The sequence below is a fragment of the Balaenoptera musculus genome, chromosome 5 (assembly GCF_009873245.2).
Source record: "Balaenoptera musculus isolate JJ_BM4_2016_0621 chromosome 5, mBalMus1.pri.v3, whole genome shotgun sequence".
Classification (NCBI taxonomy): domain Eukaryota; kingdom Metazoa; phylum Chordata; class Mammalia; order Artiodactyla; family Balaenopteridae; genus Balaenoptera; species Balaenoptera musculus.
The window spans coordinates 127,703,718-127,726,600 of NC_045789.1; positions in this window are offsets into that span (position 1 = coordinate 127,703,718).

Below are 22,883 nucleotides of genomic sequence, written 5' to 3' on the forward strand. Positions count from 1 at the left end.
CACATACTCCCTGCTCCCATACACGCACAGCCTCCCGCATTATCAACATCACTATCAGAATAGTGCACTTTTAATCAAGGATGAACCTACATTGACACATCATAATCATCCAAAGTCCATAGTTCACCTAAGGGTTCACTTTTGGTGGTGTATAGTCAATGGGTTTATACAAATGTATAGTGACGTGTATCCATAATTATAAGCATCAGACAGAGTATTCTCAGTGCCCTAAAAATCCTCTCTGCTCTGCCTATTCAGCTCCCCCATCTCCCACCACTGGTAACCACTGATCTTTTTATCGTCTCCATAATTTTGTCTTTTCCTGAAAGTCATAGAATTGGAATCATGCAGCATGTAGCCCTCTCATATTGGTTTTTTTCACTTAGTAAAATGCATGTAAGTTTCCCTCACATTTTTTCATGACTTGCTAGCTCATTTTTTCTTAGGGCTGAATAGTATTCCATTGTCTGGATGTGCCACAGTTTATCCATTCACCTACTAATTTCAAGTTTTGGCAATTTGGTAAACATCTGTGTGTGGGTTTTTACATGGACATAAGCTTTCAGCAAGTTAGGTAACACCAAGGAATAGGATCGTTGGATCCTATGGTAAGAGTGTGTTTAGTTTTGTAAGAAACTACCAAACTCTATTTCAAAGTGGCTGTACCATTTTGAATTCCCATCAGCACTGAATGAGCATTCCTGTTGCTCCACATCCTCACTAGCATTTGGTTCTGTTGGTGTTCCAGATTTTGTTTATTCCAATAGGTGTGTAGTGGTAACTCACTGTTGTTCTAATTTGCATTTCCCTGATGACATACGCTGTGGAGCATCTTTTCATATGCTTATTTGCCATCTGTCTGTCTTCTTTGGCTAGATGTCTATTAAGGTCTCTGGCCCATTTTTAAATTAGGTTGCCTGTTTTCTTATTGTTCAGTATTTAAAAGTTCTTTTTGTATTTTGGATAGCAGTCCTTTATCAGATGTGTCTTTTGCAAATATTTTCTCCCAGTCTGCAGCTTGTCTTCTAATTCTCTTCATATTCTCTATCACAGAACAGTAGTTTTTAACTTTAATGAAGTCAAGCTTATCAATTATTTCTGTCGTAGATCAGATCTCTGGTGTTTTATCTAAAAAGGCATCATGGAGGTCATCTAAGTTTTCTCTTATGTTATCTTCTGGGAGTTTTATAGTTTTTTATTTTACATTTAGGTCTGTGATTCACTTTGAGTTAATTTTGTGAAGGGTGTAAGGTTTGTATTTAGATTCTTCTTTTTTTTGGCATGTGGATACCCAGGTTTTCCCAGTACCATTTGTTAAAGAAACTATGTTTGCTTCGTTGTATTACCTTTAATCCTTTGTCAAACATCAGTTGACTATATTTATGAGGGGCTATTTCTGGGCTCTTCATTTTGTTCCATTGATCTATTTGTCTATTCTTCCACCAGTACAACATGGTCTTGATTACTGTAGCATTATAGTTAAGTCTTGTAGTCGGGTAGCATTGTCCTCCAGCTTTGTTCTTCTTCAGTATTGTGTTGGCTCTTCTGGTTCTTTTGCCTCTTCATGTAAACTTTAGAATCAGTTTGTCAATATCCATAAACTAACTTTCTGAGATTTTAATTGGTATTGCATTGGATCTATAGATCAAGTTGGGAAGAAATGACATCTTGACAATATTGAGTCTTCCTATCCATAAACATGAAATATCTCTCCATTTATTTAGTTGTTCTTTGGTTTCATTCATCACAGTTTTGTAGTTTTCCTCATATAGATCTTGCATATATTCTGTTAGATTTATACCTAAGTGGTTTACTTTTGGGGGTGATAATGTAAATGATATTGTGTTTTTAATTTCAAATTCTACTTGTTCATTGTTAGTATATATGAAAGCCATTAACTTTTGTGTATTAACCTTGTATCCTGCAACCTTGCTATATAGTTCCAGGAGTTTTTCGTCAGTTCTTTCAGATTTTCTACGTAGATGATCATGTCATCTGCACACAAAGACTGTTTTATGTCTTCCTTCCCAATCTATTTTCTTTTCTGGTTTTATTGCAAGCAAGAACTTCTGGTATGATGTTAAAAAGGAGTGGTGAGAGGGGACATACTTGCCTTGAGCCTGACCTTACTGGGAAAAATTAGTTTCTTATCATTAAGTATGATATTAGCTGTAGGCTTTTGGTAGACCATCTTTATCAAGCAGAGAAAGTTCCCCTCTATTCCTAGTTTACTGAGGGCTTTTACCATAAATGGGTGTTGAATTTTGTCAGATGCCTTTTATGCATCTATTAATATGATCGTATGATTTTTATTTTTTAGTTTGTTGATTTGATGGATTACATTAATTGATTTTTGAGTGTTGAATCAGCCTTGCATATCTGGGATAAGTCCCACTTGGTTGTGGTATATAATTTTTATACTTTTTTGGATTCAATTTGCTAATATTTTGTTGAGGATTTTTGCAGGTATGTTCATGAGAGATACTGGTTTCTAGTTTTCTTTTCTTGTAATGTCTTTGTCTGGTTTTGGTATTAGGGTAACACTGGTCTCGTAGAATAAGTTAGGCAGGATTCTCTCTGCTTTTATCCTCTTAAAAAGATTATAGAGAATTGATATAATTTCTTCCTTAAATATTTGGTAGAATTCACCAGTGAATTCTACCAAATATTTAAGCACCCATCTGGGCTTGGTGCTTTCTGTTTTGGAAAGTTATTATTGATTCAATTTCTTAAATATATAATATATAGTTCTATTCAGATTGTTTACTTCTTCTTATGTGAGTTTTGGCAGATTCTTTCAAGGAATTGGTCCATCTCATCCAGGTTGTCAAATTTGTGGGCATAGAGTTGTTCATAGTATTCCTTTATTATCTTTTTAGTGTCCATGGGATGTCCTCTCTTTCAATCTGATATTAGCAATTTGTCCTCTCTCTTTTTTCTTAGTTAGCCTGGGTTATCAATTTTATTGGTATTTTCAAAGAATCAGCTTTTGGTTTCTTTGCTTTTCTCCATTGATTTACTGTTTTCAATTTCATTGATTTCTGCTCAAATTCTTATTATTTCTTTTTTTTTCTTATTATTTATTTTCTTTTGTTTATTTTGGATTTAATTTGCTCTTCTTTTTGTAGTTTCCTAAGGTGAAAACTTAGATTATGAATTCTAGATATTCTTCATTTCTAATACATGCGTTCAAGCAATAAAATTTCCTCTAAGCACTTCTTTTGCTGCATCTCACAAATTTTGATAAGTTGTGCTTTCATTTTCATCAAGTTCAAAATATTTTTACATGTCCGTTGAGAGTTCTTCCTTGACCTATATGTTTTTAAAAGTGTGTTGTTTAATCTTTTTTTTTTGAGGGGGGTGGATTTTCCAGTTATCTTTCGTTATTGATTTCTAGTTCAATTTCTCTGTGGTCTGAGAGCACATATTTTCTTTTTTTTAATTGAGGTATAGTCGCTTTACAATGTTGTGTTAATTTCTGCTGTACAACGAAGCGAATCAGCTATATGTATACATATATCCCCTCCCTCTCTTGGATCTCCCTCCCACCCCCCCATCCCACCCATCTAGGTCACCACAGAGCACTGAGCTGAGCTCCCTGTGAGAGCACATATTTTCTGTTCTTTTAAATGTGTTAAGGTGCATTCTATGGCCAAGAATGTGTTAACGTAAGTCAATTCCAATCTAAGCAGAGACCAATGCAGAAGAGTCATGACCATTGCCTGAGAATGCCTGGGTGCCCCGGGGGCACACAGAGTCCATTGTTGGAGTGTGTGAGTGGAAGGGGCATTAACTTAGGTATGCATTCCAATTTGGACTTTTTAGATTAGAGAATGTGAAACCTCCCTTCTACTTATGGATGAACTAGTTATAAGCAGTCTAGAAAACTACTTCCTAGGTAATATTGCCTTGAACATATTGGTCTAAAAGTTTAATTATGAAAAACAATATTAGTTGCTGGAAGATACATAGTCTAGTTGTATATTCCCCAGGAATCTAGATATTTAAAATTTGCATCCTTTTTCAGACTCAAGTCTGAATATCTGAGAACTATATGCTGGGGTCATATTATTTCGACTCTTCTTTGAGTTGTTACCAAAGAATTCTTTGGCATTATGCCCTCATTTGGTACCAAGAAAAGTTGCAAAAATAACCATTTGCAAATCCCTACTGCACAAATTGTAGGGATGTTGTTGAAAATTATGTCAGTTCTACCTCTCTGATAGCTATATGAATTTCAGCATGAAATTGAGCATGAAAATTGTATCTCTCCTCAGTACCTGGAATGTTTTTAAACTTATAGTTGATGAGAGTTTTTTTCAGTATCATATTTTCATATATAGTTACATATAGACTTCAAGAAAAACATGTCAGACCAACAGAGAACCTATGGTTGGAACAGGGGTAGCAGCTGAATATACCCACTCTACCCATCCTTGGAGGCCTGAGACAGTGTTGAGGGAAATCTCAGGTTCTACTGAGCTAGACTGGAATCTAGCCACAAACCTATTGCATTCCTACTTGGCTTCACCCACGAAGCTTAGAGTCAAATTTGTAGTCCAGCTTTCAATTGTCTAAGTTACATTAATTGACCTAATGATTTTCCCTCGACTATACCTCTCTTCTGAATTTTATACCTCTAACAACAGCAAAAAGAAAAAATCATTTTTTATGGGGAAAAAAAATTATCTCTAGAAAATGCTTCAAATCCTTTTTAAAGAAAGAGTAAGTTATAATTTGATAATTACAAATATTTCTAGGTTTATGACCAAGAGTTTCACCAAGGATTGATAATCAGCTCATTATGCAGTTGTTTTATGCAGGGTAATAAGCCCTCTATCAGATTCTTTTTGTAATTTTCTAAACTACAGGTAAACACACAGATTAGCACCTATATTTTAAAAGTGTTTGTTTTGGTCTCCCTGTCACCTGAAAGCACAGCTGATAAAAGGTGAGAATTGTAGGTGGAGACTTCACCTTATAAAAGTTGTTCCTTATTTTTGCATGGACTTTTCTTTTCCCCTTTGAGATTCAAAAATGGTATTCATTCTAGCTTCCTTCATTCTCATGAAGCTAGCTGAAATCCTAGCTGGTAACATGCTTCATCCTTTCCTCTATTAGCTTTTATCACAATGAAAGTGGCAGACCTTTCTAGGGGCTTTCTCGAAAACTCTCTGGGATTTTGCTCCCGCTCTTATAAAGACTCTCGACTTTTGTGAAAGCATTCAGAACCTGTACCATGCAAACCACCAGACACACAGTGTTTGACACTCTTCTATGTGGCATTTCTATATTGCTTACATCTGTAAAATCCCAGGTCTCTTTGGAATCAATTGGAAATAGGAGATATTTCTGAAGACTTTTTTAAAGAAAAGCAACATGCAGATATTGTAGCAAATCCAGCTGTCTCTGGTATAGGCAGTGGGGGAAGTTCAGACACGGTGTCTCTGTGTGATAGTTGGGATGGGAAATAAAATGTGTGTGAGAGCGGGTGCTACCTCGCTGGCATCCTCTCCCCCTGTCAGACACCCTCCCCTACCTTTAAAATCAGGCATTCTGGTGTGGGTCCAGGAATAGTTTCCATGTGTCGGAAGCATTACCTCCCCGTCTGCTTTTAGTTCAGGTGGCTTAAACATTTCTGGGTGTGTAAATGAAATAACGAAAATAGGCTCTTCATTCCTAGATTTGATATTCTCTCTAACTGAATGACTGTATTCAAAGAGTGACAGTTACTAGATAGATTGAACCTGGGCAGATAGATAATATGAAGGATAATAGAATCCAGATCACTTTCATTTCAACAGACTCCCAGAATAGCTACTCTATCTGAATAAAAAATAGTGCTGGGATTAGCTGCTTTAATAAGGACAGTGATAAACCAAAAAACGTCTAAAGAACAGAATTCAAGATGGGGAAAATATTATAGAAAAATACCATATGAGAAAACGGTGAGGGAACTAACATTTTTACCCAGAGAAGAGGACAAGTGCATGTGTACATGTGGTCTGTGTGCTTGGTGTGTATTGATATGCAGGGGTGACGGAGAGAGAATTTTGAGCACTCTCATGTGGAAGAAGTAGAAAAGATACCATTAGATGGAAACTCAGTGGCTTCAGAGGCTAGTGTATATATGTATGTATATATATATGTATATATACATATTCACATATATATATTCACATATATATATTTTAGCAATTAGTTGATAGCAGATGGAAAGCTCTCACTCAGAAAGGCATGATTTCCTGTCATTGAATTTATATTCACTGATGATTTTTCCAATTATTGTTAAACCCTTCTTAGAGGTGCTGTGGAAGGCATTCTGCATTCAGGTTGGCTTTGGGATCTCAAACTAAAAGTTCCTCCAACTCCAAACTATCCTAATTCTCTAATTTAGAATTTAACTTAGTTCAGATTGACACTTTTTTTCCCTAATTTCACCTAGCCAGAGTTGTGCAGGTTCTAAAATAGACATAACTGTGATACTCTGCCTAGGGTGTTCTTAGATATTATTATACAATTATGAGTGTTCTTTAACTTTTTGGTGATCAGAGGGGTTTCAGACAACTGAAAGCTTCTTTCTTTCATCAGAAAAGAGCTAAACATTACTACTTGTGGCACCTCTTTCAAGGTGGCAGATTGTAGTATTCTTCCTGTGCCTGATTCTTGCATTAGTCACATGTTTCTCATCATGGGCTTCACAGCAGCTTCCTTGGTTCTGTAGAGAATTAACTATTTCCCTAATCATCTAAGTCACTTCCACCAGAGTGGTTCAGGGGATGGAGAGAGCAAGATCTGATACATTCTAAGTGTAAGTATTATTGCCTGCTTCTTAAGGAATACATGCTTAAGTGCACATTTCAAGCAAAAGTACACTATTATTTAGGATATCCAACCACATGTATCAGTCTAGCTCCAAGATACCCACTCAAATTAATATTATTCAAGGAGGATTTAATAAAGATACTTTTTGTAAAGGTGTGGGAAGGGCTCAAAGAAAGTACAAGGAGTAGTGCAATACGCAGGGGCTAGTATAGTGGACCTCTGACAGCTCCTAGGTCTGAAGGGAAGAGAGAGGAGGCAGTTACTACCATCTGGAAGGAAGGAGCCATGCAGAGAGAGCTGTCTTGAGAGGAGATTTGACCTTAGGTTAGAGCTGAGTGTGTAACCGAATAAAGCCTCATGTAGCCACAGCCCAGAAAGCCAAACTCAGGTGGTAGGTGTTTGTAGCAAAGTAAGGGTTGATTTACAGGGCACCAAGCAAGGCCATGGGAGGCAAGTCTCAGATCCACTCCATCTTGGTCTTTGAATTAAGGATGTTTTAAAAGGGAAGAACAAAGGAACTGGGATTATTGTCTTGCAACATTTCTTTTTTTAAAATTAATTAATTAATTAATTTATTTATTTTTGGCTGCGTTGGGTGTTTGTTGCTGCGCGCGGGCTTTTCTCTAGTTGTGGCCAGCGGGAGCTACTCACCATTGTGGTGCACAGGCTTCTTATTGCTGTGGCTTCTCTTGTTGCAGAGCACAGGCTCTAGAACGCAGGCTTAGTAGTTGTGGCGCACGGGCTTAGTTGCTCCGCAGCATGTGGGATCTTCCAGGACCAGGGCTCGAACCCGTGTCCCCTGCATTGGCAGGCGGATTCTCAACCACTGTGCCACCAGAGAAGCCCCTTGTGACATTTCTTAATCATGGTTTCAGGAGTCAGGATGTCTCTGGTTTATGATTCTCTGGCTAGGTGGTCCGTGGCTTGGAGGGGGTCTCTGAGCTCATCTTGCCCTAGAGAAACAACCTGAGGTGGTATGTGAATGATGATATCTACAACAGCATTTTTAGTACATTAAGATTGACAACAGCAATCTTAGTCATCTGACTCTGGTTGATTATTTCAGTTAGCAAAGGATTGAGGCCAGAGGGAACAAGAAAGGGATTGAGGTCAGAGGAGACAAGCAAAGGAATAAAGTTTTGGATAGAGAGATTAATCATCAACTCGGTAAGGGAACTAGGTTTTAGAGGGACCGGTTTCAAGAGCCAGCCTGAGGCAACCCAGCAGGGAACCAGGAGAACAAATTCCCAGCTCAGTGATCTGTTCTCTGTCCTCTCTACTGCAGGATCCCCAACTGTATATATTGTAACCTCTGAAGCCACAGTGGAGTTTGCATATAATGATAACTCTTCTAATTCTTCCCTATGATAACCCTCAACATTCTCCCTTTGATGTAGTTTGTATGGTCAGGCTCCTGGAACTGAGGAGACCCTGGTGAAGGGTGGAGTATGGATCTGAAGGGGAAAATGGCACATTTTTGACACCCAACATTTGCCTACTCTGGAAGCATGAGTGGATCCTTGGAGGGACCTTGATTACACCTCTTTTTCTTCTTCCTGAATGCCTAGAGAAGACCACTTTGGACCCCTTTCTCCTTGATCCTTTTGTTTTAAATGCCTTCTGAGATAGTATCACATGAGTAATATGAAGGGAAGAACTGGGAAGAAGATTACTTTGCCCCTTACCCTTCTATCACCAAAATGTCCACTCTCCAGCATAGTGACTTGGGTGGCACCTTTTATTTCCTTGCTGACCTCTGTTGTGACAGTGTTTCACTTTTCCTAAAGGTAAAGTAGAAGGCTATCTTCAGTTTTTTTCTTGACTTTGGATTGAAGACTGTCAGGGGCAGAACCCACAGCTGTCCTGAAATTCTCAGGGAAACCTACTATCCTGAAATTGTGCTAAGAAAATTGACCTGAAAACAGTGCTAGAGCATGACTGTACATCTGCTTCTACTGCCTTTAAGGTTATACTGTCCCTTGTGGAAGATTAGTCTGTCTTCTTCCCTTTGTATTCTCATTAGGGAATAAGCATTTTGAAGAGGTGTTGGCTAACATTACTACCTCTGTTTGATATCACAAAAGTGTTTGACATTTGCTTCTTTCTCACGTATTACTGAGTGAGAAATCAGAATGTTCAACTCAGCAAACCCAGGGCAAGAATTGGGTCTATAATGTCGCATAAAATGCCTTGCTGAAAGTCATATTAGGATTTTGAAAATAGAAGTCTTTAGTATATATTTTTTCTAGACTTGAGAGAAACCATGACTTTTTGAGAAGTTGATGGGGATTAATTGTTTAATAAACAAAAATAAAAGTAGTAGGCTGGGAAAGGTATTTGGTAAAAGCTCATTAGAGGTGGCGTAGAACATGTAAGCACCACTCTCTTCTCTTGGTAGAGTTAGATGAAGTAATAATAATTTGTGTGCATTAAAGTGTATATTATTGGTACAAAATCAAAAGTCGAGAGATAATGTACCCTGCAACATGATACAGAAAAATAATCATGCTTGATTTTATATATATATTTTTTGATTTTATATTTTTAAAAGGATTTAAATAGGTCTCTGGCAAATGATTTTTTACTTTTTAACATAGAATTGGGGTTGGCAAACCTTTATGTAAAGGGCCAGATAGTAAATATTTTAGACTTTGCACACCAGATGGTCTCTGTCACAACTATTCAACTCTGTCATTGTAGCTCAAAAGCCACCATATACAGTATATTAATAAGTGGGCATGGCTGTGTCCCACTTAAACTTTATAAACACAGACAAGGGCTGGACCTGGCCTGTAAGCTGTAATTTGTGGACTCTTGACCTAGGTCTAAATATTTTTTGTCTGCCACTTCTAAAATTTTAATGGCCTTGGTAAAATTGGACAAAAATTATATATTTTATTAAACTAGAGTTATGAGACATTTCCCAAGAATTCAGAATGTTAGGAGATCATCATATTCTTAGCAGTAAGGACACCTCAGTAGATACTGTCACATTTTAAAGATACTCTGGAACATCTGATGATTTTGTGGTTTTAAAATGAAATGTTCTGTTCTTATTACACACACACACACACACACACACACACACTAATAATAAATAATGAAGGCAGAAGGAAACTTTTGGAAGTGAAAGATATGTTTATGACATAGATTGTGGTGATGGTTTCACTGGTGTATACTTACCTCCAAACTCATCAAGTTGTATACATTAAATATTTACTGCTTCTTTATGTCAATAAAGCACAATAAACTGGCTTAAAAAAACACCTGAGGACTTGTTTCAGGCAAAAAAAAAACACAACCAAACAAACAAAATCCCCAAATATGCTCTTGTCAAATAATATATCAATGTGATCCAGCCATGGAGTACATAAAGACATGCATTTCATCTTATTTGAAATGGATCCATCAAAGTACCAAGAAGTTGTATACTAAAAATTAATAGGGGAAAATTTTTCTTGAATTTGAATAGAATAAATTTAGTCAATCATGAGTTAAAAACAAGATATGATTTTTCTTCAGTTACTGAATCTCTTTTTTTTTTCTCTTGCTTTTGGCAATGTCCTTCAGCCAAAGAACACAAGGAACACATCTATAGCTGAACAAGTTGGGTTTATTGTAATTGCAGCTTGAGATAACACACATCATGCGGACTAACCAAGACAAACCTAACATTCCCCTGAGCTTGACTAAACTTTAGATAGGCTTCTTCCTGACTATAGGCCCCTGACCTCCCTTTCTTAGAGCAGTTACTTCAGAAAACTAGCTATTATGAATTCTTTCTCTACCCTTTGAGCTGTAAATCTTCTCCCAGCCTCTTGCCAGTTTTATAACTTTCTCAAGGACCTGGGAGCCATCCCTTTGAAATGGAATCAGCAGGGAAGATAGTGTCCCTATCTCCCAGTCTCTGTGGGAGGGTAGGAGCCAACCCTCGAGAAGCATTAATCAGCAAACACAGATAGTCTAATCACACTGACTGACTTCCAACTAATATCCTCCAGTACTTTTCCACTAGCTCACCTTGGGCTTAAAAAGGCACCTACTTCTTGTTTTAGTGGAGTTGAACCTCTCTCCCCTATTGCAATAGTCTTGAATAAAGTCTCTCTTGCCTATTTAACCCTATCCTATGCAATTCTTCTTTGATAAGAAATATGGTTGTTTCAATAAAAGGGAGTTAGGACTTACAGGATTTGAGCTTTGGTTGGGCAATTTTGGGGAGGTGGTAAAGAAGTGGGAGCTCACTCTGTGAGAACACAGGGAAATTCTATGAATGAGTATATCAGTAAATCTTATTTATTGGGAGGGAAGACTAGAGTGAGGGCAGAGCTGTAATTGGTAAAGAAGCAGCAGTCCCTCATTTAATGAGAGGGGATGATTTGTGTTTTGCATGTTGCACAGTGTCCTTGCTTTTGTCTCACTTTATCATGGTCTCATAGTGACCTTGTCTGATGTTGATGTTCTCTGAGACTATGTCCAACAGGAGAACAAAATGACCTGAATGTGAGCATCAGACCAGCTTGCAATAACATTGAGGGCTAGCTGTGAATTCTGAACAGCTCCAGAGGCAGAGATCTGCTTGTTTTCTTTTTCACTTTGTTACATAAAAAGAAAAATATTGCTGCTCCATATGTGAAGTTTTTAAGGACAAAACAATGGTTTTGGAATTCATATTTTTAGAAGATCAGAAGAGTCCGATTAGACATATATACAGAAAGATATACATTCTCTCTTTATCTCTTATTCTCATAATAATAGTATCTGATTAACTGTGGTCTTGGTGAACCTGGAGAAAAGCTTTACCTTAAGTCGTGGTATGAATAAAATGGCCTCAAGAAATTACAAGATCAGGGCTATTTTATCTATGCTTACCGTATACCTTTGATTGGTCATTGTTCTTTGAGGTTGATAAGTAGCAATTTTAGGATTTATCTTGGAATGAAGGTCCTGTAATAAATAAATATCCCATAAGTTCATCTGTTTTTGCTGAGTTAAACAATCACTCTTGTCAACAAGGTCTTTGCTGGAGTGAGATGAAGTTTTCCTGGTTGAATGATATGCCCAAGACTGAATCGTGAGCTGACAATATTGAACGTAGAAGGCCCATTCTTGCTCGGTAAGAATTCACTTGGTCAACTGACTTCAGCAAGTTCACCTTGGTCTTGATGGAATTTTCTTCTTAGCATACTGGATCTTCTATTCATTGTGTAAAAGATACCTAGTGTCTTTTACACTATGAATGGAAGATCACTTCTTGATCTAAGTAAGATTCACTTATTTTCCAGAAATATTTACTGAGCATCTCCTATATAACAGACACCATCCTAGATACTCATAAACATCAGTTAACAAAACAGACTCTCATGGATCTTAGCATTTATGAAGACAGGTAATGAACAAACAAATCAATAAATAATGTGACAACTATTGTGAATAAAAACATCATAATTGGAAATAATATATCGGAAGGGAGGTGTACAGAATCAGTTCTCTCTGAGGAACTGAATTTAAGCTGAGACCTTAAAGTTGAGAAAGAATTAGTTATGCAAAGATGGAAGTAAAAAATGAGTTCCTTCCTTTCACTCTCCTTCATAATTGACCCATCAACATAGATTTAACTTATAGCCTGATGCTGTTGTTTTGTTTTATTTTATTTATACAATGTTCACTTGTTGGCTGGGTCTGCAACCCTCATTAAATTTTGTTCTTTTACATTACTTTTATACTTAGGTTTTTATTAATATAGTTACTGTTACAGTTTGACCTATAGTATCTCACAAATAGATATTTCCTTTAGGGTTATGGAAGCAGGATACTTAACCTATCTTGCTTTTGAAATTCAGTTAGTTTTCTATGATGTTAAGGACAGTTTTCTTCATCAGAGTTTCTGACAGTGAGAAGTACCAGCCTGTATTTGTAGGTTTGATATATAGATTAAGTTCCAACAGCTTATCACATTTTTATATAGATCAATACAGCTAGGAAAAACATGAAACCAGGGTTCCTAGTCTGTTTAATCTTTTTGTCATTTCCAATGTCCTGTTGACAAGTTTAGGGGCTGTCTATTGAAAGGGGAGAAGGAGAGAGACACAAAAAGAGAGACAGATGGACCTCCTTTGAGGCCTTTTCTTTTCTCTACTGCAGTCTCTATAAGTGGCATGACCATATTTTATTTCCTTCTGATTCTAAATCTTTGTTGTCAATTAGGATTCTCCCTCTCCCTCACTTTGCACATCTAAATACAAAGGCATTGAATTTGTTCACTCAATCTGTTTTTGCTCTCTTTTCTCTGTCATGATCTCTTTCTATCTTGAGTCTGTATTATCCGATAGGATAGTAATTAGCCATATGTGGCCATTTAAATTTCAGTGCAATAAAATTAAATGAAATATAAAAGTTAGTCCCTAAGTTGCACTAGCTACCTTTTAAGTACTTAAAAGTGACATGTGGCTAGTGGCTACCATATTGGTAGAACATTGCCATCACTGCAAAAAGTTCTGCTGGACAATGCTGCCCCAGACTATTACAATAGCCTCTCTGCTTTCACAGTTGTGCGTGTTCTCAAGCAAAACCAATCCCATCTTACCCTATAGCTTGTTGCCAAAGTTAATCTTCTTAAAGGGCTGAGTTTGCTTCCTTGATCAAAAATCTTCACTGGATTTCTCATTAACTTCAGAAGTAAATCCAAACTCCTAACCCTTATATTCATAATGCTCTAAGATCTAATCCCATTCTCCACTCATGCCATTAGCAAATATTTTTTGTTAAATGATGATACTCTATTCTGACAAAGGGAACGGTGAAACAGATACTCTCACTTGCTGCTGGTAACTTGGCATTTTTCTAGAAATAAATATGGCAAATGTTGCAAGATATGAGAAAGAAGTATACCATTTGCTTCACTAATTTCATTTCTGGTAATCTGATCTTTAAAAACTAGCTAGAGATGTGGTCAAAGATAGGTACAGAAAGGTGCACATTAAGGTGCACAGCTTAATGTTTGGGAAAAACTGGAAATAGTCTAAATGCTTAATCAATACAGAAATACTTAAATCAATTATGCTGCATCTATACCAGTGAGCCTCAGCTTTGTAATCTTGATACCACAAAAATATTAATAGCTTCATTTCCTGCTACCTCATTCGTTTCTCCATTACTCCTTAACTCCAGGCACATCAAATACTTTTATACTAAACTTTCATTTTTTTTGTATAAGCTGTTCTGTCTGCTTGGAATATTTTCTCAGTCCAGATCACCAAATGTCTACTGATGCTTTAAAGCCAGCTCAGATTTCATCTCCTTCATGAATTCTTCTTAGACTTTCTCCATTAGAGATGATAGCTCTTTTCTTCATACTCCCATGTATTCCCATGACACTTGTATAGCATGTATAATGTTATATTTGTAATTCATAGCTTATCTGTCTTTCTCACTCTCTCACAAACTATAAAATCTTAAAAGCTGAAAGAGTGTTTTCTTTTTAAATCATTGTCTTTTTAGTATGTGACACAGTACCTGGTCCATTTTTGATACTAAATAATGTTCCTGAAGAAATGAATGCAGGGAAAACAAATGTAACTCTAATCACTAATGCCCAGAGGAGTTCAGTACACACTGTAAGATCCCCGCCCCCATTTTCTTATGATCGAGTTGGGAAATCAATGTGGGAAAAGAGGAGATAACCATAGAAATGAACTGGAGGAATGTCAAAGGTTTAATTTTGTATTATTGTTAATGTTAATCCTCTTCAGGCTGTGTAAACTTTGTTCAGTTAAGCAAATACTCTGGAAGACAAAGATTTTATATTTGCTGGGAAATTCACAGTTGCTAATGTCTGTGTGTTTTTAGTGTCCTTAGGAACCTTAGCAAATAACTAACAGATTTGCATTTTCCTTCCACCTAGAGTGAAAGGTCTCCAGGTCCCTTACTGAGCAATGACATTAAATAAATACCAGAATATAGGCACTGAGTTGGTAGAAGGGATTTGGGCTGATCTTTGATTTTGGAATAGATTACTCACAGATACTGTAGCCCAGTAAAGAGAATAGAATTAAAATTACATTTATAATTATATTTGTACTCACTCCATATGCACTGTTGACATAAGGTTTTATAAATCATGACTTTTATATATCAGGCAGGTCATGTAATTTTGAAATAAATATTCAACTCAAAGTGAATCAGACTCGTAGAGTCAAAAAAAAGTCCTGATGTGTAACCACTGGTAGCTTAAAAAATTGCATTGAAAAATTCATGCATAGTATTTTACCACCAGATCACCCAATTTTATAGCGTATGTTTAGGGAAAAGGAGCACTAAATTCATCAAACTTATCTAATTTCGGATGCTTCATAAATAAATAATGAAAGAAAGTCGATAAATCCAAATCTCCTTTCCACATATTTATTTACATAAACTTATACCTTCAAGAATTTACATAATAATTTATATGGGGAAATGTTCTGCAGAGATTTTTGTTATCAATTCTTGTCAGAGCACTTAGACTTTAGCCAAATTTATGAATTTTGTTTTACACATGTTAAAGAGGAGACAGGAAGATAGTGATTTCCTGAAAGTGACAAATCAAGATACTGGAAACTTGAGTGGAAAAACTTCTCGATTTCCACTTGAAAAGAGGACATCTGAATATCAGTGTTATTGAAGCCAACAGTGTTATCAGTAAGAACGGTGCAGAGAAAGAGGTGATATGGTCCATGGGGTCCTGGGGTCCTAGGGTCCTGGGATGATACATAGACATGAGCAGTGTTTGATGGAAGGATAGTCTGGCTATTATTTTACAAGCTTTGCTCCATGGAACAAATCTTTATTTACCTATTTCTGATTTTTAATTAGTTTTTAGTTATTTCATTATTTTAAGTGTATGTTTTTGTAATAAAATGTAAGTATGCAATTTTAAAATTTATTTTATTCCTTTAATTAGGTTACCCAATCTTGGGGCCCAGAAACTATTCAGTTTCTGTTCCCAATAACTGGCATCAGCTCACATGTGGTGGCAGCAAAACCTGAAAGATGAAGAAAAACTCTTGACTGGCTTCTGAAAAGCCTAGTTAAGAAGTAGCTCCAGCCTCAAATATAGGGGAGTAAGAATGTCACCGCAGGTCACCACAGAGGCCCTCCCCAATTACACATGACACTGAAGAGCAGGAAGCCTTTGAGATTCCCTTCAAATGGCAGCAGTGTTTTGTTCTGCTGGAGAATAGCCACATGCCTGGAAAAACTCCCTCAGAGTTTGCCTTGAGTAAGTTCAGTAATTGTACTCAGTGGAACACAATTTTCCCAAAGGCACAGGGATTCTCTGAGGGAAACCACTGGGCTCCTTAGAGAGTTTTTAGAACATTTCAGAATTTTCTACTGAGTTTGTATTATATACTCTTGGCCCACTTTAGAAAATAATATAGTATATTTTTGCCTTTAAATATATTTGATTTTCATTATACTTTCTCTGCCTAGATCCTGGAACTAGGGGACAATTTACCTCAGCAGAGTCCTCTATTTCCTTTTATGCATTACTTCTTTGGAAAGAGGTAAAATCACTTTGCTGACAAAATAATTTCTAAAACTTATCTAAACTGCATTCACTGATGCAACCAGGTTATTCTCATCTCTTAAAATCTTCCCAAATTTTGCTCTTAGTATTGAATAATTTCTTTCCTTTATAACCCTCATCTAGTCTGCATGGTTTGTATTATCTACATTATCTCCTAATGATCCGTTTGTTCTTTCAAAAAACAAACCTCTTCTTTTTGTTCCTTTGTCTGATTCTTTCAACATGCACTAAATGTCCCCTTTGCTCTTTATATATCTAAAATGAGTGATTTCTCACTCTTCACAGGTACAAACCATCTTCTAAGGAGTCTAGCTTCACTAGTGAAACCAAACGAAGAGCCCTCATTCAGTCCATTATGGCTCACCACACTCACTGATCAATTTCTCAGTATGACCCTACTTAGCTCCAGGAAATGTTTTCACTCGGGTTTCTTAGATTATTTTTTTAATCTGGGAAGGAAAAAAAGTAAAAATTCTGTTTTGAGTATAAGCTCAGTGCTGTACCCATAATGGTGGAAGGGAGGGGTAGGATAGAACATAGCTACACATCTTATGCTGACTGGTCAAGCATGCACAGGGAAGTCAGACAAATGATCCTTTAACACAGCGGTCCCCAACCCCTGGGCCACAGACCAGCACCGGTCCGCAGCCAGTTAGGAACTGGGCCGCACAGCAGGAGGTGAGCTGCGGTAGAGCGATGGAAGCTTCATCTGCCGCTCCCCACCACTCCCCATCGCTCGCAGTACTGCCTGAACCACACTACCTGCACACCGCCATCCTTGGAAAAATTGTCTTCCACAAAACCGGTCCCTGGTGCCACAAAGGTTGGGGACCACTGCTTCAACCCACTGTTAACTGGGGTGGGCAAAGTGGGATCTATGTGGGATTTCCAGAATGACCCTTCCATTCTTTAGAATGCCCTCTGGTTTCTTAGAGTGTGCATCCTTCAATCTCAGAGCTGAGGGCTTTTCAGGGTGGGTTGGAAACCCACTTAGTTCCTGTACCACTGTTCTCTCTTCTCCCAGTCTTCCGTGGTTATCTATGACTTGAATTTATCTGATTCCTCTGTGAATGAGCTGAGGGAGATGGGGAACAAGCTTAGATCACAATGACTGAGTGTCTATCAGACAATCAGAAAATGCACACTGCAACATTGCCTACTTCCCAACACATACCCCAGGCATGAATTAAGCAACGGCTCTGTCTCTTTCTTGTCATCATAAATTGACCCATCCTGCCAGCTTAACTTTGATTTTCATATGTGCCCAACTTCAAAAAGGGAGAAGGGAGAAAAAAAGAAATCCTATTTATAACACTTTTGTAGAGATACCTTTGAACCCTTGAAAGTGGGACTGGCCATTTTCATGTTAATGGGTAGAAAAGCCTGCTGAATTGGGTTCTCATGGATAGATTTAAGGGGTATGTATTACTTCTCTGCTTAAAACCCTCTGACGGCTTCCTGTCACACGATGAAATCCAGTCTTCACCACACTCTACACGAGCAAATACTATCATATCCCTGACTTCTTCTCCAATCTTATTTCTTACCACACTTACCTGAACATTCTTCTAGGGCTCCGTTAGCCTGACTGCTGTTCCTTGAATACACCAGATATGATCCTGTCTCAGAGTCTCTGTGCTTGCTACTTCCTCTTCTTAGAACACTTTTCTTCTAAAAGTTTACCTCCCATCTCTTGTCAAGTGTCACCTCCTCAGAGAGGCTTTCCTGATCACTCTACTTAAAATAGCTTTTATTCCTCAGAGTCCTTGTCATTCATTAGCTGAGGTTGTATTATATAAATCATCAGTGCAGAGACTTTATTCTATTCACACTGCCACATTCCCCAACATCTACAGCAATGCCTGGCTCATAGGAGTCAGTCAGTAAGTATTAACTAATTTTGTTTCTATGAATGGGTCACCGTATTAACTACTACTATATCTCATAAATGGGCTATGGTTGAAGTTCGTACTGCCTCAGAAATGCCACCCCTTGGTCCTGAGAGTGATGATGGAATGATGACTTGGAGGCCTATGGAAGATATAAAGAGTAGATTTCACTATAGCACAGTTCTTATAATCCAAAATGGTAGAGAATATTAAAGGCAAAATATGACATGTGGGCTTAATTCATTCAGGAAAAACCATCAAGGTGACACATCTTCAGTCAGTTATAACCTGTGATCCATTGAATTAAGTTTGCATTGATATATTGTCTTTAACAACAAAGTCATCTGAAACATGGGTGGCATACCTTGAGGACAGATTTCTTTACCTCCTCCAGTAATAGTAATTCCTAAGATGAATAATTTTCCATCTTAGAATGATGTTATAGGGAAAAAAATGACTTATTTCTGTTTCGGGGCTCTCTGCCTTCATCCATTCTGACCAAGAGACAGGTTTAAGAGTCAGTTACTGTGGAAGGTTTTCCAATTATTTTACTGAGGATCAAAAAGTTTAAGGGACTTCCCTGGTGGTCCAGTGGCTAAGACTCCACGCTCCGAATGCAGGGGACCCGGGTTTGATCCCTGGCTCAGGGAACTAGATCTTACATGCCACAACTAAGAGTTCACATGCCATAACTAAAAAAGATCCCACATGCCGCAATTAAAAAAAAAGATCCCGCATGCCACAATGAAGAACCTGTGTGCCAGAACAAAGACCTGATGCAACCAAATAAATTAATTAATTAAAAAAAAAAGTTTAAGATGACTACCTATCATACTCAAATGGATCCACAACCAGAGAAACTTAGTAACATTTATTTAAAAATCAGCAGAGACTACTGTAATAGCAAATAAGCTTACAAAGCTGGCACATGAGTTTCCTAATCCATGCATATGATGGCTTCCCTTTCTTCACATTTGGACAGAAGGTCTAGATGCCCATTAATATCTACTTTGGGGTAAGGGAAAAAGAAGGCAGGCACAGATGTTTGCTATCAACATAACATTCTCAAACAGAAAAAGATGTTCTCACATCCAGCTAAAGTCCTAGGAATTGCAGACTGGAAATTACTTTGTCAAGACTGACCTCCTCTTGGCTTATTTCCTCTGCGTTATTATGCTTACAAATCTTTTCTTTGGCTTGAGTCGCAGTACCACATGGCCTTTCTGGCACCATAGCCATGCTCATGCAATGGTAGCAGGTGGAATAGGAAAAGCTGTCCTGCACCACAAAGTGTCCCATGGATTTAAACACATTAAAATTTCTTTTGGCATTCTGATAAAAAATTAATTTAGTTAAATACAAGCTGAAAATAGTACAACTGACTTGAAAAGAAATATTGTGACTTGTATCACTTTCCATTGTAAGAAGTTTCTTCTCTGACCATGAACTTCATCTCAATAACAACATTAAACTGCCATGTGTAATTTCAATTAGATCCCAATTTTGACTAATATGTATGGCTCTTTATATATTTGAGTAAAAAAACCAAACCCTTTATTTCTGTAAATTACAATCTGCACTGCATCCCAGCAGGTCCAACATTGTTTTGGTCTTTTTCCTTCAGTTGTGAATGTACTCCATATTCTTAAGGTTAGGAACATAAAGCCTGCAATCAGCTCATTAGTGGATTTGGTCATTATGCTCAAATTATACATCAATTTTACCTGGATTACTTGAAGCTAAGTAACAAAAAAAAACTGCCTCAATATCTGCTGCCTTAAAGGTTATTGAATTCAATAGTATTGAGATAATAGTTTTAAATTAACATTTATATTGAACTTTACAGATATGTTATTCTTAAATTACTGAAACCGGTTACTCAAATCATAGAAATGGCATCCCAACTAGATCTTCTTGCCTCCAGCCTTTCTCTTCTCTCTCATTCATTAGCTTGTCACCAAAATTGTTTCTCTAAGTCACAGTTTAGCATATATGTCTTCTTTCTTGGAAACCTGAGATGGTGGCTTCCGAATTACAGAATTAAGTTCAAATCCCTTTGCTTAGTGTTCAAGGCTATTTGTAATCTTAGATCAACCTACTGTTTTAATCTCATCTCCTGCATGCACTCTGCTTCTCCCACATCTACCTCCTATGCTCTGACCTTAACCAACAAACCATACATTTCTAGTCACGTACACACAAACTTTCATGTCTCTAGAATTGTGTTCATGCTCTTTGCTCTGTCTGAAGTCTGAGATTCCTCCCCTTCTTCATTTGGTTAAACCCAACTCAACCAATATGCCACCTCCTTTATGCAGCCGACTCCAACCCTCTACTCTTTTCCTTACCTCAGAAAGAAGTCATGATTGTCTTCTCCAAGTTTCTGCTTAAAGAGAGAGGTGTTACTAAAAAGTAATAATAAAGTAAATTTCTTCCCCCTGTACCAGTTGAGCTATTGGACCTATAATATTTTGGGGTGTTCTGGTTATTTTAAACTGAAAAGGCTTCATCAAAGGCTTATGTGTAAAACCTGTGCTCTGTTATTCATGTTAATAGAACATGTCCCATAACTGTTCATGTCGGCTGGGCTGGGCTGTTAGCCCTGTGATTCACCTAAACTGCAATGCCTACCCGTTCATACAGAGGTCGTTCACATAGAGTACTCAGAACTCATTGCTAGGCCGTGTCTGGTTGCCCTGATTTCCTTGGAACTTAGCTATAGCCCTGATCTCATAGACCCATTCTCATCTGCCCATCTGCCCATGTAGAGGAAATGAAGTGTGATTTGTCCTAGGATAGAGGAAGCAAAAAGATACAGTGGGATGGTTTTAGAGGGTTAGGGAAAGCTTCCAGAAGAAAGGATCCTTAACTTGAGTCTGAAGTAGGAGTCAGTTTAGCAGTTAGTAAAAAAGTTAGGCAAGAGGAAGGAGCAAGTCTCAGTGAGACGAGGTAAGAAACACCAGAGAGGCAAAAGTAATTCAGTCTGGCTGGAGCAGTGAGTGTGTAGGTGCATGTGTGTGACTGTGGCCACTCCTGGGGAGAGAACATGAGAACAGAAGAGGCCAAATGTTCTAAGGAACATTTGTATGATAATTATCATACAAGGTAGAAAGTGATAAGTGCCATATGAGAGATAAAAATAAAATGCTAAGGGAGTTCAGAGGAGGGAGAATTCACACATTTATGTGTGGCTGACCTATTTTTACTAACACTTTGATAATCTTAGCTATGTGGCTCATCTCAACCATGGCGATGTTAATTCTGCAACTACTTTGACCTTCTGTAGGGGACAGTCTTTATAAAAACATCCTATTTATAATATAAACTTGGTCCAACTACTGAGTGTCTGCAGGCTGACAGTGTAATGGCATCAAAGCTGGAGAGTTTCAGTGGGTTTAAGCTCTAGATGAGTGGAGGGAACAGAAATGGAGACTTACGTTAATCAGACTTGGGGCTCATAACTGTTAAGTGTGAGCCAGTGTGGAGTTTTAATCACTGGCAGTGGGCAAAGGGAAAAATTGGGAAAATCAGAAAGTATAATTAATGTACAAATGGTAGGCTTTTTTTTTCTGGGTACAGTTGCTAATGCTTTACCTATGGAGGAAGCAAGTTTAATATGTGAAGAGACATCCTTCCTTTTACTATAAGACACCTTCTGTGCACCCTATCTGTGCAGACACCACCAAAATAGAGGGACTATACCCCATCAACAGACCCGTGTGCATAGCTGGTGGTCAGCCTCTACTTTCCCAGGCATGTGCAGGCTCAGCTCCCCTAGCTGGTGAGCCCAAATTTGCTAAGCCTGGTAAATGGATGTCCCAATGCACCAGATGAAGAGATTAGAATTAGTTTTTCTGCTCTGAGCCCAGCTTTGTGCTCAACTGAACTGTGACCATCTCTTTTAAATCCTGCTGAACTTGCCTGGCTTCTAAGACTAAATTTCACATCCTTCCATCTTTAAGCATATCGTGCTATCTTGTCAGCAGACATAATTATTACTTTCCACCTGCCCTGGAAATAATAGTGATCAGAGCCAACATCTTGTACTTAAACCTGAGCCCTCAACAAACATTTCTAAAAGGCAAACATAGCAAATGCAACATAGTGGAAAAGCTCCAGACTTAGAGTTGGAATCCCCAACTTGCTTTAGTAATTATGATATGCTTTAGAGCATATCAGTGAATCTCTTTGAGTCTCTGTTTAATCATCTGCAAAATGGATTGTTCTGGGATTAAATGTGAAATATAAACATAAGGCTTAAAATGCTGCAGAAGGTAGGGTATTATTTATTGAAGATCAATGGATTTTTGGTATTGAGAAATGCTTTTGCTTTCCCCCCAATCGTGTATACTTGGACATTTATTATAGCCATTCAATCTATAGATCAAAGTGAAGAGTCCGTTCTTCCAGACATGCAATTGGAGGCACTTCTATAGAGTGGAGATGAGTGTGATTTTATTTACCTTTTCAAGGCTATAGGCTTGCAAGCTCATTAAAGAAGTGGTCATCTTGTTAAATTTAGTCAGCTGAAAATGAACCTTGTATTCCTTTTCTAAATGGTATATTATTCCATGAAATTCATTTTCATACCTTTCACGTAGAAC